Consider the following 18,451-nt stretch of genomic DNA (forward strand, 5'->3'; position numbering starts at 1 on the left):
AATTTAAATAACAAAATTTTATGAACCTTTTTTTTAATCAGAATTCGTGAAATTTAAATATAAACTGCTTTGCTTATTGTCAGCCTTTGGAGTGTTATAATAGAATATTTCAAAATAAGTGGTTTAAAAATATCAGGAGTATATTATCTAATATCTGGGAGCTTAAACATTGATTATAAAAATGGTAATTCAAAGCAATTATTTGTCTTTTTTTTTTGGGGGGGGGATCCAGTCCTGAGGCCTGAACTCTGGGCCTGGGTGCTGTCCCTCAGCTCTTCAGCTCAAGTCTAGCGATCTACCACTTAAGTCACAGCACCACATTTTGTTTATATGGTGCTGAGGAATCGAACTCAGGGCCTCATGTATGCAAGGTAAGCGCTCCACCACTGAGCTACCTTCCTAGCCCATTTCTTTGTCTTATGGGGATCCACTTTCTGGTTCATTATAACCGATTTGCTGGACCTTCACATGGCAGAGTAATTATATTCGGCTTCTTTTATTAGGATCATTATTGCTGGGTCATCTTTGAAAAGTTCATTCTAAAGTCACCAAGCAGGGGACTAGAATTGCAACAGATGTATCTAGGAGGAGTTACATCGTCCAATACACTGTGTAACTTGTTCTTTAACTCAGTGTGGTGTATCATTTGGATATTATTTCATAGAAGATAATTACTTAAGGAAAATCTTATATCATGTGAATTATGTGAATGATTCTTCTTACAAAGGGAATAATTATAGTGATGGCAAAGTGAAGTATGATTGTTTAGTGGCTCTTGAATCACATAATAGGTAAGCATGTAAACGTAGTACAGCCTTACTAGGGCCCTTCTGATGTATTTGAACAATCTCTGATGAGTTAATTGCTTTCAGACTTATTCATTTGAGCCAACAAATACAGATCTCATTTGATTTTAATTACAGTCCACTATTAAGACTCCCACACTCACCAGAATCAGAGGGTGCTAATTTCTCTGATGAAATACATAATAAAATTATTATAATTAATATATATGAGAATAGTAATATTAATAACACTATAATTACTAGTATTCACATTATATAATATATTGAAATGCTTTGGTTACCTCAATTTTTAAAATATTTATAACTAAATGTAAATTGTTTGTATGTAATTATTTAATCATGTATAGAAAATGAGTAAAAGATTTGCGTACATATTTACTGCATATGCAAACAGATTCACCTGGTTTTATCTGATTCTTCATGTGTTGGTTTCATTCATGAATGGCGAACTTGCAGAGTAATGATAATTTCAAATTTGCACTTACTAAAATGTTAATTATATGAAGTTTACGTTGGGCTAAAAAGCAGATTTTATAAATTAAATTGCTTTTGTCCCTCCCTTCCTCCCTCCCTTCCTTCATTCCTTGGTTACTTCATTCCTTCCTTTTTTCCTTCCTTCCACCTTTTCTTTTTTCCTTACTTCCACCTTCCCTCCATCCCTATCTCTCTCTCCTTCCTTCCTTCCTTCCTTCCTTCCTTCCTTCCTTCCTTCCTTCCTTCCTTCCTTCCTTCTTTCCTTTCTTTCTTCTTTCTTTCTTTCTTTTTTTCTTTCTTTCTTCCTTCCTTTCTTCCTTTCTTTCTTCCTTCTTTCTTTCTTTCTTCCTTCCTTCCTTTCTTTCTTTCCTTTCTTTCATTCTTTTTCTTCCACCATTCTTCCTTTCTTTCTTTTACTCACAATGTTTCTTATGGCTATAGAAAAAATATCAACTGTTGTACTCCAAGTTGTTATGAATAATAATAAATACACTAGATTAATATTAATTTTAATAACCTATGTTATATCTTAGGACAAATTGTACTAAAAACAACTTCACAGAAATTGTGAGAAATGTAACAAATATTACTTTGATATTATTTCTTCACACTAAAATAAAAATTTAGACATAATATTGTTTGTATGTGTTGTTCTTGTGATTTGAACCCAAGACCTATCCTTTAGTTATTTTTTACCTCAAGGATATTGCCACATTTGAGCCACAACTCCACTTCTGGCTTTCTGTGTGTGTGTGTGTGTGTTGTGATGTGTGTGTGATTAATTGAAATGCGACTCACAAACTTTCTTGACAAGGCTGGAATTTTTTTATTTTTTTATTGTGAAAATACTGTACAGAAAGGTTACAATTACATGGGCAAGGTAATGAGTACATTTATTATCAAGCATTGTTGCCTTCTCCTTTGTTTCTGCTTCCCAACCCTGCCCATCTCTCACCCCACTTTCTCTGCTCCAACTCCCCAGCCAAAGTTGTAAAGTTCGTTTTTCTACATAATGACTTGTACATCTCATTGTTGTAATGGGTGGACCTGAATCCTCATTTAAACCATATGTTTTTTCTATTCCTCTCCACAAATTATACCAATATCAAACACAATGAAAGCGCGGGTTAAACCGTGGGGGAGGGACATTTCTGAGACAAGCAGAAAAGTTCAGATAAGTAGATGTAAGGTGAAATGAACCCCAAGATAAGTATTCAATATTTTTCTTTCTTGCAATTGTTTCTAACATATTTATAAGATGATTTCTTTGTTGCCAAGGCAGGCTTTGAACCCCAGCTTCCTGAGTAGTGAGGATTACAAGCTTCAGATACCATATTCAGCACAGATATATGTACAAATTTCTTATTATTTGAATTCTAGAGGCTCAGTTTAACAAATTAACATTTACATATTCATTTAGCAATTAAACCTGAAATTGCTCTGTGAAAAATAGTTTTCATTTTTATGAAAAAATATACACTTGAAGGTTTAAATGACAGAATCTTTGCACAAATTGAAATATCCTATTATTCAAAAGCAAGAAAGGGATCATTAATCAAATTTCTCATGTAAGCTAAAAGCAATAGGCTCTGTCAGGGTGAATGAAGCAATTTTTCATTAAATCATTATCTACTGCGGTCACATGATTTTCTCTTCTTTTAAAACTAAACTTTTTTTGACATCAAGTATAGATTCATACATTTTTTGAGTATATGAAAATCTTAGTTACTGGTCATGTATTTCTGAGTTTTTATTACCAAGACATTTCACAGAAATACTGAATTTCATGTATTTTATGTCAACAGTGATTTTTAGAAATTGAATCAATCTCCATATGAGATAAATTATTCCTATAGACTTGAATATAACTTATTTTTGAATGGTAGGAAATTAATATTATACCTACTCTATAGAATAAGAAATAAGTGCTTGTGATATTATTTATTTTTCCATCAACTAGAAAGAAAGAATCCCACTTTAGATGACAAAAAATGAATGGAAATATCATAAAATTATGAATAATTCAAGTCATTATGAGTTATATGAAATAGTCACTTTTGAACATCAAAAAATGAAATCTCTTGAAGCTTCCTTATCTGTTAAATAAAATGTATTTGCACTCAAAATAGCTCTCCAGTAATAGTATAAGCACCTCAATGTCAAATAGCTTCTCTGATGAATTCAAGTTAATATTTAGGAACAGAAGTTATCGCAATAAATAGAAATATTTACCCACCACTCTAGAAATTAAATCTTAAATCATAAAGGTTTGAGATTAATAATTATCTTTCATTATGTTGCCATAAAGAGTTGATCCCTTTCTTGTCGGCATAGTTGTAGAGATTTGGTTACTGAGAACTTGTGATCAAAGAGTATGTTAAGATAAATGTCCTTTCTTCCTCTTCCTTCTTTTTCTTTACGTTTCCTTCTCCTTGTCCTTTTCATTCTCCCTCTCCGTTTTCCCCTCCTCCTCTTTCTCCATCTCCCACCCCTATTCCTCCTCTTCTTTAATTCCTGGCTTCCATGAATACACATACTCCATCACATGTTCCTGATATGGGGTAATGTGTCAACACCAACCCGAAGCAATGAGGATAAGAAACATAAACTGAGGATTTCTGGGAAGATGGCAGAGGAGAAGTTGGAGGCAAAACAAGCTCTCGCATTGAAAGCAGTTTTAGTGTTCCAGTGAACAGTCCTAAGTCAGAGAATCATACCAAGTGTGTCATCACAGGACTGAGAGTTAGACCAGAGAGGGAAAATCAAGGCAAGGAGACAGATCTGAGCACTTGCCAGTAGCCACGGCTGCAGTGGCAGTGGCAGCAGCGGCCATAGCCAGCATACCTTCTATCTATTGCCTTCACGAGTAACATATTGCCCATAAAAACAAACACATTTTCAATGTGAAAGGCTGGAACAAAATCCACCAAGCAAACCGTCCCCATAAAAACACGCAGGAGTTGCAATCCTAATATCAGATAAAATACACTTCAAATTAAAATTAATAAGAAGGGATAGAGAAGGTCGCTACATCCTAATTTAGGGATCTCTCCTTCAGGAGGATATTACAATTCTAAATATCTATTCATCAAACAATTGAGCACCCAAATTTATCCAAGAAACTCTACTTTCCCTCAAATCAGATATAAATCCAAAGACATTAGTTGTTGGGGACTTTAACACAAAATTTTCCACATTAGATAGATCAAGTCGGCAAAAACTCAGCAGAGAAACAGTAGATATAAACAACTGCATAGATCAACTAGATTTAACAGATATCTACCGAATATTTCACCCAACAGAATCAGAATACACATTTTTCTCAGCAGCACATGGAACATTTTTCAAAATAGACCGTATTTAGGTCACAAGGCAAACTGTCCAAATTAAAAACATTAGACTTATACCATGCATTCTCTCAGACTACAAGGGAATAAAATTAGAATTTAACACCAAAAGCCACCAAAGAAAGTCCTGAAACACATGGAGGATGAACAACATACTGCTGAATCACCAGTGGGTCTGGGAAGAGATTAGAAAGGAAATTCAAATTTTCATGATATTCAACAAAAATGAACATACAACTACCAGGTACTCTGGGACACAGCCAAGGCAGTACTAAGGGGCGAGTTTATAGCTCTGAGTTCCTGCATCAACAAATTGGAGAGATCTGAAACCAAAAATTTAATGAGGCATCTGATTCTCCTTGCAAAAGAACTGCAAGACAAACCCCTATCCAGTAGATGGAAAGAAATAATTATATTTAAATCAGAATTAAATTAATTACAATCAAAAAAACCATAGAAAGAATCAATTAAACAAAGAATTGGCTCTGAGAAAAAATTAACAAAATTGACAGACCCTTAGCAAATCTTATCAGAAAAAGAAGAGAACACACCCAAATAAATAAATTCAGAGATGAAAATGGAAATGAAATACTTCTCAAAACTTTATGCTAATAAGTTTGAGAACTTGGCAGAAATGGACCTTTTCTTAGCAAATATTGACACACTGAAATTAAACCAAGATGAGTTAAAACATCTTAACAGGCCCATATCTAGCATTGAAATAGAATAAGAGACCTCTCATCTAAGAAAAGCCCAGGACCAGATGGTTTTACAGCAGAATTTTACAAGGCCTTCAAAGCAGAGCTCACACCAATACTCCTCCAACTTTTCAATGAAATTGAAAGAGAAAGTTCACTACTGAACCCATTCTATGAAGCCATCATAACACACATCCTATAACCAGGTAGGGACTCAAAGGAAGAGAACTATAGACCAATTTCTTTGATGAATGTTGATGCAAAATTTCTCAAAAAATTTTGGCCAATCGCCTTCCAAAATTCATCCAAAAAAATCATACACCACGATCAAACAGGATTCATTTCAGGGATGCAAAGCTGGTTCAACATACGCAAATCAATTAATAGAATTCATCACATCAACAGTAGCAAGGAAAAGAACCATATGGTTATCTCAATAGATGCAGAAAAAGCATTTGACAAGATCCAAAATCCCTTTATGATGAAGGTTCTGGAAAATTAGGAATCCATGGAACAATCCTCAATACAATAAAAGCTGTATTTGACAAACCTACAGCCAGCATTATAATTAATGGTGAGAAACTAGATATTTCCTCTTAACTCAGGAACGAGACAAGGTTGCCCACTGTCCCACTGCTCTTCAATCTAGTATTAGAATGCCTAGCTACAGCAATAAGACAACATGCAAAAATAAAGGGGCTCCAAAGAGGGAAAGAAGAAGTAAAACTCTCCCTGTTTGCAGATGACATGATCATGTATTTAAAGAATCCCACAGACACCACGCCCAAATTACTCAAGCTGATTCAAAACTTTGGCAAAGTAGTAGGGTATAAAATTAGCCCTCAAAAATCAATGACTTTAAAGCAGAAAAGGTCAGATAAGGTGATGTTAGGGAAATGAACCCTAAGACATGTATTCAAAAGTTTTTTTTTTCTTTCATGCGACTGATTCTACTGCATTTATAAGATTATTTCTTTGTTGCTTCGTATGTCCCTCCCCCACAGTATAACCCCTGTTTTCACTGTATTTGATGTAGGTAAAATTTGTGGAGAGGAAGGGGAAAAACCAGACGTTTAAATAAGTATACAGATGGACCCGTTGCAACAATGAAAACTAAAAGTTGTTATGTAGAAAACGAATTTTACAACTTTGGTGGTGGGGGTGGGAGGATTACCTGGAGGGGCGGGGGGCAGATGGGAAGGGATGAGAAGGGGAAACAAAGGAGGAGGCAACAATGCTTGATAAGAAATGTACTCATTATCTGACCCATGTAATTGTAACCCCTCGGTACAGTATTTTCACAATAAAAAATAAATAAAAATTTAAAAAATCAATGATTTTCAGTATGCCAACAATGAGAAAAGTGTGGTTGAAATTAAGAAAGCAACTTCATTCATAATAGCCCCATGAAAGATAAAATACCTAGGAATTAACTTAACCAAAGAAATGAAGGACCTCTATGATGAAAACTTTAAAAACCTGAAAAAGGAAATCCAACGGAACTTAGAATATGGCAAAAACTCTCATGCTCCTGGATTGGAAAGATCAAAATTGTGAAAATGTCAATACTTCCAAAGGCTATCTACAAGTGCAATTCGATACCTAGCAATATTCCATCCTCATTCTTCAAGGAAATAGAAGTGGCAATCCAAAAACTCATATAGAAAAATAAAAGACCCAGAAGAGCTAAAACGATCCTCAATAGTAAGAACAGTACTGGAGGAATATCAATACCAAATTTCAAACTATACTACAAAGCCATAGTAAGCAAAATAGATTGGTCCTGGCAGAAGAACAGACCTCAGGACCAATGGAATAGAATAGTACACCCAGAAATGAACCTACAGACCTATAGACATCTAATGGAGCTAAAATTGGAATGGAAGAAAGACAGCCTCTTCAGTATATGGTGCTGGCAAAATTGTATAACTACTTGCAGAAAATGAAAGCTAGACCTTTATATATCACCCTGCACCAGAATCAACTCCTAATGAATGAAAGACCTCGGAGTCAAAGCAGACATCCTGAAAACATTACAGGATGGAACAGGAGAAACCGTAGTTCTCTTTGGCACAGGCCGAAATTTTCTTAATAGAGACCCAGAAACACAACCATGTAAAGAAATGTTGGACAAATGTCATTGCATGAAATTGCAGTTTCTTTTTGGCAAAGGACATAGCTAGCAAGATTAATAGAAAGCCTAAGATTGGGAGAAGATCTTTACTAGCCTTACAACAGACAAGAGTCTCATATCTAAAATATACCTGGAACTCAAAAAATTAAATCCCCCAACAACAAATCTTCAAAGAAACAACAGCCCAATAAATAAGTGGGTAAAGTCTTAAAGAGAAACTTCTCTGAAGAGGAAATAACAATGGCCAATAGACACATGAAGAAATGCTCAACCTCTCTAGCCATAAAAGAAATTTAAAACAAAACAACGTTGAGCTACCACCTCACCTCAGTTAGAATGGGTATAATCAAAAACGCTAATAATAACAGTTGCTGGAGGGGATGTGTTTAGAAGGGAATATTATTGCATTGTTGGTGGGAGTGTAAACTTGTTCAACCACTTTGGAAAGCAGTACATAGAGCTTCCCTACGACCCAGCAATCCCACTTTTGGGCATTTACCCAAATGATCACAAACAAGGCCACACTAAAGCTACCAACATGACTATGTTTATTGCAACATTATTTACCATTCATAAGATATGGAACTAACCCTGATGCCCCTCAGTAGATGAATGGATCAAGAAAATGTGGTATATATACACAATGGAATTCTATGCCTCCATTAGATAGAATGGCATTGCCCATTTGTTAGGAAATGGAAAGACTTGGAAAAATTATATTGTGAATTTATCCAGGCTCAAAGAAACATAGGTCCCATGGTTTCCCTTATTTGCAATAACTAGTATATGTTTGAGGCAAGCAGAAAATATCAGATAAGTTGATGTTAGGAAAATGGACCCTAAGATATATATTCAGATTTTTTTTTCTTTCAGGTGATTGTTTCTAACACATTGATAATATTATTTCTTTGTTGATTTGTATGTCCCTCCCCCATGGTATAAGCCCTGCTTTCACTGTATTTGAGGTTGGTATAATTTGTGGATGTAAAGGGAAAAAACAAATAGTTTAATTAGGGATACACGTGGATCCATTGCAACAATGGAGGGGTGGGGGTACAACTTTACAACTTTGGTGGGGGTGAGGAATATTGGGTGGGGGAAGTTGGGAAGGGATTTGAAGGGGAAACAAAGGAGGAGGCTACAATGCTTGATAAGAAATGTACTCATTATCTTGCCCATGTAATTGTAACCTCTCTGTACAGCATTTTCACAATAAAAAGAAAAAAAAGAAACATAAACTGAAATGCATAAAATCAGAAGCCAAGATTAATCTTTCCCCCTTTTAAATTAATTTTATAAAGTCACAGTATGCTCTCATTTATTATAAGTGATAAGGTTTACTCAAAAAAAACTGACTCACAAAGCCCTAATGAAATGATTGATTAAATTAATATTATCTTAGCACAAATCTACTTTAAAATACCAGATATATTTCAATAAGAGGCAAAAAAATGACCTCTATAGTTTTCTATGAAAAAAACTGCAAAATACAATCTGTTCCTCAAGGAAATGGAACTATAATTGGCAGTATTGTCAGTTTCATAATTGATGTAAGAATACTATAGTACTAATTTCAACTCAAACTAAATTATATAAAATTTATTTTGTCCCATCTATACTATCTATATCTGGTTCCCAAAATGACTTGTATTTTATCATATTTTTAATTGACTTTAAATAGTTGTATGGGAGTTTCTGTTTGACAAAGCAGTTTATGAATAGTTCTTAGTGAGCTTTTCTTCTTCTTTTTTTTCTCTCGTGAGGTTTGAACTCTGGGTCTGGGCATTGTTTCTGAGTGCATTTGGATGAATGCTACAGCCCTATCACTTGAGGCATAGTAGCACTTTCAGGTTTTTCTGACATTTAATTGGAGATAAGAATTTCACAGACTTTCTTGCCTGGGTTGGCTTCAATCCTCAATCCTCAGCCTCCTGATTATCCAGGATTACAGGCGTGGGCCGCTAGTGCGTGGCTTAATTCAATGCATTTTTTTGACTAGTCCTGGGCTTGAACTCAGGGCCTTGGCAATTTCCTTGAACTTCTGTTTCCTCACGCTAATACTCTATGACTTGTGTCATAGTGTCAATTCTAGCTTTTTTTGCTTATGTAGTACTGAGGAATCAAACCCACACATGCAAGGCACGCAGTCTACCACTAAACCACATTCCATGGCCAATACAATACATCTTGATGATCTTTATCCCTCATCTTCTCAATCCTATCTCATCCTTCAATTTACATAATTTTGTAGAATATTCACTGACTCACAATGTCATGTATAGTCACTCAGAGGATATATCACAGATCATATTTTATTAATAGGCTTATTCATCAACATACTAAAGTTATACATTATAGAATTCTGTGATTTTAAATTTTAAATTATCACTCAGATTCACCCACTACTATACTAAAATTTTTCCTAAGTTTAATGCAAAAGCACTCTGTAATTCTTTGATAAAGTACAATGATTCATAGAATGATAAAGAGTTGGAGTAAGAACATCACCTTCAGTTCTATAGCATTTTGTCATTACTAACCTCTCAAAATACTGCAGTATTTATTAGTAGTCACTTCCTGTCATCATTTCAACCTACCCTCCCCTTGAGCAGCTATTATTTCATATTCTACCTCTATAGATGGGCCAATTTTAAAAAGCTCATATAATTAGAAAATGTAGTCTATTTTATCCATTTCTCCCATGTATTATTACTATTTGCAAAGTAATTCCATGTAAATTTTTCTCATGGATAGAGTATATTGTTTTGTAAGAATATGAATAATTGTATAACATCCTTAATGGGCATTTCAATATTTTATTGTATGTTATTGTAAAAGGTTTTGCTATGTATATTCTTGTATATGTGTCTAATTGAACATATGTTTAAATCTATTTTTATATAAAATTATAATTCAAAATGCTGGATCATAGAGGCAACTGTATGTGTAATATCTTAAAGATTGCCAGTATGTTTAACTGACTATATCATTTTAAGTGCCAAGCACCATTGTATAAGGATTCCAATTTCTACATAATTGTTGTGCAGGGCTATCTTATTTTTTCTATTATCACTAATCTCCATATGTATGCAATGTCTAGCTATGTTATGATCTTTCCATATGTTCCTTTGTTGTTTTTACATTACTATAGATATACGTATTTGGATTTTTTGATAACTTATTCAGGATGGTTGTAGTATTTCCTTGACATCAATATGCTCTTAATATATTTCTGATTCAAGTCTATTTAAATAAATGCACATGTATGCACACTATGTGTACATATGCATAGATTCATACTTATATTTTTATAATACAAATACCTATATATACATATATACATATATACAGATGTGAATATATGTATATAGGCATATACGTATATTATTATTTTCATTTGTCTGTAAGTTATAATTTTACATTATTAGCCAAACATGTCCTTTTTTGATTTTACTTTATTTTATTTTATGGTTAAGATGTTGTACACAGGAGCAGGGCACCAGTGGCTCACACCTATAATCCTACTCTGGAAGCTGGGATCTGATGATGGAGTTTCCAAGCCACCCTTTGCAGGAAAAGTCTATCAGACTCTTATCTCCAATAAATCACCAGAAAACCGGAAGTGGCTGTATGGCTCAAGTGGTAGAGCTCTAACCTTGAGCTGGAGAGCTGAGGGAGAGCACATAGGCCCAGACTTCAAGGCCCACGACCACCACCAACAACAATAACAATAAAAAGGAATACTGACTAAAAAAGCAATAGTATTAAGCAGTCGTAAAGATAGACTCAAGTCTAACATTTTAGTATTATCTTAGATACCAGCAGCCTTCCAGTCCAATGAGCCATGAGCCCTCAGAATGTTGACCAAATTTCATAGTTTATTTACACAATCACTATAAGTAGGTATTTTCTCATCTATCATTCTTTCATTTCACCACAGAATGTGTATTTATCCTTTATATCCTACTTGAATACCAAAATCTTTGGAAGATATTTATTCATTGGTGTATATTAACTGTACAAAGAAACTTTATTGAAATATTTAATACTCGCACATATTGATGAACGGCCTGATTAACCCGTTTCTCTTTCTCCATTCCCAATGCCTTTTATGTTTCAACAGTTGTCTGTGAATTTCTTTGTGCTATCTTCACACATCGTCAAAATGTATTAAAGTGTGTTCACCCACTATCATTGAAAATTATACTATAATGAATATAAAAGCAAAAATCCAAATAAATGGAGACATAAAATTTTGTTGCATTGGAGGATACAATTGAGCAAACATGTAAATTGTCTCCTCCCCTTTTTTATCATCATTCATGGGGCTTGAAATCTGGCCCTGGGCGCTGTCCCTCTGCTATTCATTTCAAAGTGAATGCTCTACTCATTGAGCAATTGTGCCACTTCTAATTTTCTGGTGTTTAATTGGACATAAGAGTCTTAAAGACAATCATATTCCAGCTGGCTTTGAACAGCAATGCTCAGATCTCAGCCTCCTATGCAGCTAGAATTAAAAACAAGAGCCAAGAGTGGCCAGCTTCACAGTTTATTTATGTATATGACAATTTCTAAAAACACTTGACTAGCAATCTTTGACTCACTGACAAAGAAAGATAATCTGTAATATATTTCTCTGTCAAATTTTAAAGGTGTAAATTTAAAATTGTTATATTTGTAGAGGAAAGATTATACAGTTCAATGGGTCTGTAAGGCAACAGATTAGGTCCACATAAATATTATCAAGGAAAGGTCAGATAAGTTGATGTTAGGGAAATGAACACTAAGATATGTATTCACGTTTTTTTTTCTTTCTTGCGATTGTTTTTAACACATTTATTAGATTATTTCTTTGTTGCTTTGTATGTCCCTCCCCCACACTATACCCCTGCTTTCATTATATTTGATGTCGTTATAATTTGTGGAGGAGATGGGGAAAAACAAGTCGATTAAGGATACAAGTGGACGCGATGCAACTATGAGAAGTACAAGTTGTCATGTCAAAAATGAACTTTGCACCTTACAGGGGGGGATTGGAGGAATTGGGGGTCGGGGGGAGGGTGGGAAGGGATTTAAAGGGTAAACAAAGAATGAGGCTGCAATGCTTGATAAGAAATGTACTCATTATCTTGCCCATGTAATTGTAACCCCTCTTTACAGTATTTTCACAAAAAATAAAAATAAAAAACATAAAAAAAACACAAGTTTGAATCAACTTGATAGAATGTAACTGTTATCAATTTTAACAGTTAAATCAATGAATATTACACATTCCCTCTGAAATACATTTGAAAACAAAAGGCATAATTATTTTCTTAAAACAAGTAATGGAACCATGAATTTCTTTCACTTTAAAATTCATGTTTTATATAACTTTAATTAGAAGACTTCTATGACTAAAAGTAAATATATTAATTATATACCACAAGAAGCAAAGTGATTACATTAAGAATAGATATTTTCTCACAGCCACAAGATAAGAATTTGAGCATTCTCACGAAAAAGAAAGGTTACATGCAGAAATCAATGGACAAGATGTAGCTTGATCATTACACAACATAAAATGGATGACATTAGCACTCAATACTTCATAAATATGTAAAAATAATTATGCAGCTAAGTGCCAGTGGATCATGCTTGTAACCTTAGCTACTAAGGAACCTGAGAGTTGAGAATCATGGTTCAAAGCCAGCCTAGGCAGGAGAGTTCGTGAGACCTTCATCTACAATTAATCACCAGAAAACTGGCAGTGGCTCAAGTGGTAGAGCACTAGTCTTGAGATGAAGAGCTGAGGGACAGTGTCCAGGCCCAGATTTCAAGCCCCATGACTGACAAAAATTAAAATTAAACAGTTACAAATAAACACATATTTTGCCATAAATGTTAAAATATATATTCTAAAAATTTTAAAATCCTCAATAGATATACTAGTTTATATAAATATTGAGAAGTGTGTTCTAGATTTAGTTGACATTGAATCAATTTTGTAACACACATTTCTCACTCAATTCATATTTGTATGTTTATATACTTATATACCTTAAATATAATTAACTGATACGTTCTAGGCAATTCTGTTTTAGGAATCTACCTTGGCTTTCTAACATTAATCCTTCTACCCTAAAATCGATATGCTCTCCAACCTTGTCAGAGCTTTCATCTCATTGGAGCAGAAAAGTTTAAGCCAAAACCATTGTTTGGAACAACTGTAACATTTTACATGTATTTCACTTAGTTTAAGAACCAAAACATTCAATTCTTCTTAACCATGCCAGTAACAGCAAAATGTCTTCTGAGGTAATACTGTGTTCTTGATTAGAAGACAGGAACAAAAGTAATAATGAATATAGCCAAAGAAAATACTTGAAAACAATTAAAAAAGCAATCACAAACACTCCCGTTTTCACCGATTTCAATGAGAATATACGTTAAAGTATCATGTTTTTGTTGCATTTAAAGAGCAATAATTAAACTTTTATTATCAGTGGAAAGGGGAACAGAAAACTTTGTTGAAGACACAGCTTGACTTTGAACAATCCAACATAAGCATAATGGATTTAACTTGTTTTTCTCTGTATTTGCCAAAATAATTGAAATCAACAACCAAAGGCAGGAAAACATCTAAGCCAAAACAGTAAGGTTTTATCTATAAAATAATTTTGACATGACATTTTGTACTTCTCATTGTTGCAACAGTTCCACCTGAATCCTTAAACGACTTGTTTGTCCCCATCTCCTCCACATGTTATGTTGACATCAAATATAGTGAAAGCGGGGGTTACACTGTGGGGGAGGGACATACAAAGCAACAAAGAAATAATCTTATAAATGCGTTAGAAACACATGCATGAAAGACTGGGAAGGGAGGTGAAGGGTAAACAAAGGAGGAGGCTGCAATGCTTGGTAAGAAATGTATGCATTATCCTGCCCATGTAATTGTAACCCCTCTGTACAGTATGTTCTCAAATAAAATAAAATAAAATAAAATAATTTTGAGGGCCTGATTCTTTCAAAGTCAGGCTTGCAAAGAGGAAAGTATATTTGCTTTGGTGTGAACAAGAAAAAATATAAAAATCCTTTCTTAATGTTTATCATATCTTGACTAGGGCGTCTCATTTTGGAGAAGAGGAAAGGTATGAAAAAGTTTAAGACTGTTAACTATTCCCCAAAATCATTCTTATTCATCTGCTATAGTGATGGAAGTAGGCTTGGTTACTATTAGTATCATGCTTGTTTACATTTAGAAGCATTGTTTGTTTCTGGGTTATATGCTACAAATATTGAGTATTAATAAAGGGTCATTTCCTAAGAAAAGAAAGTTTTTGTGTAATCAAACCTAAAATATTAAAGACAGCATAATGTATACTATTTCCTAGCTATTTGACAATCTTTAGGTATGTCAGCCTTACTGGACTTAGTATTCTTTTCCAATTCCTTTTATACCACCTGTCCTAAATTATAATACATATTAACGGAATGAAAAAGTAATGCCATCTTAAGACAGTCCCATTGCAACAAGACGTTATGTCGAAAAACAAACTTTACAACTTTGGCAGGGTGGGGGGCCGAGGAGCGATCGGTGGGCAGGGATGGTAAGGAGAAACAAAGGGGGAGGCAACAATGCTTGATAAGAAATGTATTCATCACCATGCTCATGTAATTGTAACCCCTCTGTAATGTATTTTCACAAAAAAACTTATTAATATTAAAAAAAGAATGTCATTTAGGACTCTGGGAATGTGGCTTCATGTAATAGTTATTGCTTAGCATGCATGAACCTGGGTTCAATTCCTCAGTACCACATAACCAGAAAAAGAAACACTGGAAGGGGTGTTTTGTCTCAAGTGGTAAAGTGCTAGCTTTGATTAAATAAAAAAAAGAGCTCAGGAAAAGTTTTTTAGCCCTGATTTCAAGTCCCAGGTCTGCCATAGAGTCATTTAACTAGTAAATGCAAAATAAAAACCCATAATTGGAATATATAATTGCTCCTTCCAACTGGTACCTAACAATAATCCTTAAATCATGCATGGACTTTACCTATATTACAATACTGTGTTGAACAAAAAAAACACGTTTTTTTAATAGGTCATAACAATTAATACTTGGAATGAGCTTAGATATCAAGTAAAGATTAATCCAGGAAATTCAAAGATGCCAGGTTTTTGAGTAGTCACTGCTAATCACAATGAGAAGGGTAGTCTAAGTGAGATTTGGAAAACTTTTTGGTAAGTCATGCTACCAAAAAGGCAGAGGTTCATTAATCGTTTTGACAGAAGAGACGGAATAACTCCAGATGGAAGGAATAAATGATAATAATAACTAAGATATACCACAAACTGTTCTAGAGAACCATTTTTGGTTATTGAACAACTAGTTATTAACTAGGCTTATTCCTCATTGCCGTTGCAATCTAATCACTTATGCCAGTTCTTAATCTCTGTGTGGTAAGTTGTTTATTCTTCTATGCTGCTCTTTCATACCTAATCTCCTTTGCTTTCTAAAAATCTCAGTCTTTCTCTATTTCTCAAAGAACAATTTCAGATACTAAGTCCACATAAGGAGACAGCAGAGGATGCTAATGTAAGAGTCCCATAGCTCATGACTCATAATATAACAACATGAAAAAGGATGACATATTTATTGCTACCTCAAATTTTCTGAAAAGCTGCAATGTCATAATTTGATTCAAATTACCATTATTTGTGTACAGTGTCATTAAATGCACATAAATGCAAATATGAGTCGGGTGCTGGTGGTTCAATCCTATAATCTTAGCTACTCAGGAGGTTAAGACCAGAAGATTGTATTTCAAACCAAGCCTGGTCAGGAAAGTCCATGAGACATTTATCTTCAATTAGACACCAGAAATCCGGAAGTGGTGCTGTAACTAAACTGGGAGAGCACTCAACTTGAGCTGAAGAGCTGAGGGACAGTGCCCAGGGTCAGAGTTCAAGCACCAATACCAACAGAAAAAGGACAAATATGACTTTAATTTTCCCCAAAAGGATTGACGAAGTCAATAGTAATCTTCACAAGCAGAAAGTATTATCCAATATGATTCAGTGCACCTACTTTTGCTGAGTTATTTAAGTTATGGCTTCTTTGCTGGACATATTCTCTTCTTTCAAAAATTGTCAAATATTAGCTTTATAATAAACTTCACCTTATATTTCTTAGTTCAAAAGAGAAGTTCATACAGTGTATGTAACTTGGATTTAAAAATATCACAAAGCCAACCCAGGTAGGAGCATCTGTCAAATTCTTATCTCTAATTAAATACCAAAAAAGCCAGAAATGGAGTTTTGGCTCATGCAGTAGAGTACTACCTTTGAGGGTAGGTGGGCAGGAAAGACACCTGTTCAGGGACAGGGTCTAGCCTCTGAGTTCAAGCCCCAGAACCAGCACAAACCAAACAAGCAAACAATAAAAAAACCCACATATTTCTTTGGGACCATCCTTAAAGCATTGGTTTGAAAAGAGGCTCCTTTTGCTGATCATACTCATTGGATCTTGCTTTTTGGAATCCCTGTAGCTATGGAGAACTCAGGAGCAGATTAAAGGAATTGATAACTGACTCCTTCAACAAGAGAATCATGTCAGGAGTGAAATATCTATGAATAAGGCACTTTTAAAGCTCCATGTCTTTGTTTCTTTGCTGAAGAAAACTTTTAAAACAACGTTATTCCCCTAACATCAACTTATCTGACATTTTCAGCTTGACTCAGACATATACTAGTTGTTGCAAATAAGGGAAACCATGGGACCTATGTTTCTTTGGGCATGGCTTACTTCAATTAATATAATTTTTTCCAATACTTTCCATTTCCTAACAAATGCACTTCTTTCTGATGGAGGCATAGAATTCCATTGTGTATATATACCACATTTTCTTGATGTTAGTGGAATGAACCCCAAGATAAGTATTCCATTTTTTTCCTTTCATGCAATTGTTTCTAACATATTTCTAAGATGATTTCTTTGTTGCTTTGTATGTCTCTCTGCCACAGTATAACCACTGCTTTCAGTGTATTGGATATTGGTATAATTTGTGGAAGGGAAGGGCAAAAATAAATCATTTAACTAGGGATAGAGGTGGACCCATTGCAACAATGAGATGTACAAGTCGTTATGTAAAAAAAAGAAAATTTCAAATTTGGTGTGTGGGGGGGAGGACCAGGTGGGGGGAGGGGAGGGAGTATGGGAAGGGATGGGAAGGGGAAACAAAGAGGAGACAACAATTCTTGATAGGAAATGTACTCGTTATCTTGCCCATGTAATTGTAACTCCTCTATACGGTATTCTCACAATAAAAATAAAAAAAGAAAAGAAAAAAAAAAAACAACGTTATTTCCTTTTCATCTATGTTGGCCTTCAAATGGCATATTGTTTCCTTTTGTAATACTCTCAACTAGAAGTTTACAGACTAGTTTTATATGAGTGAAGAACACACTTGAAAAATTCAGGGACAGAGTTTCCTTCAAGCCTTAGATTCTTTTCATGTACAGTAAAAACGAGAGCACAAATTAACTTAAACTTTGTCATTTCTCTATGTTCAATTATCAAAGACTTAGCATAGTATAAACTATTTTCTAGCAATATCACAATATTTAGATGTAGATTTTGTTTCCCAGTGTTCCAGGGGACCCATCTAGTGATCCTATAACATGCTATACCGTCCTGGGATTGCTGTATCTTTACTGTATTCTCTAATTTCTGTTGGAAAGTTAGGAAGGATAGAAAATTGAGTTACTGTTTCCGTTTTATTTTTTTATTACCTTAGAAACTGTAAATCAAAATAACATAAACTATCTTTATAATATTAGGAGACAGATTTCATTTCTACATTCTTACCCTAACCTTCTACATAACTTTGGTACTTAGTGATCCCCAAATGTGAAAATGAAGATAGGGAGCTTCTTATTTAAATATTATTTAGAATTTGAAGACTCCATTAATGCAAGGTCCTTAGTAGTATGCTCATCATACATGTGT

Source organism: Dipodomys merriami, unplaced genomic scaffold (genome assembly GCF_024711535.1).
Source record: "Dipodomys merriami isolate MVZ:Mamm:240054 unplaced genomic scaffold, mDipMer1.0.p SCAF_76, whole genome shotgun sequence".
In the NCBI taxonomy this organism is placed as follows: domain Eukaryota; kingdom Metazoa; phylum Chordata; class Mammalia; order Rodentia; family Heteromyidae; genus Dipodomys; species Dipodomys merriami.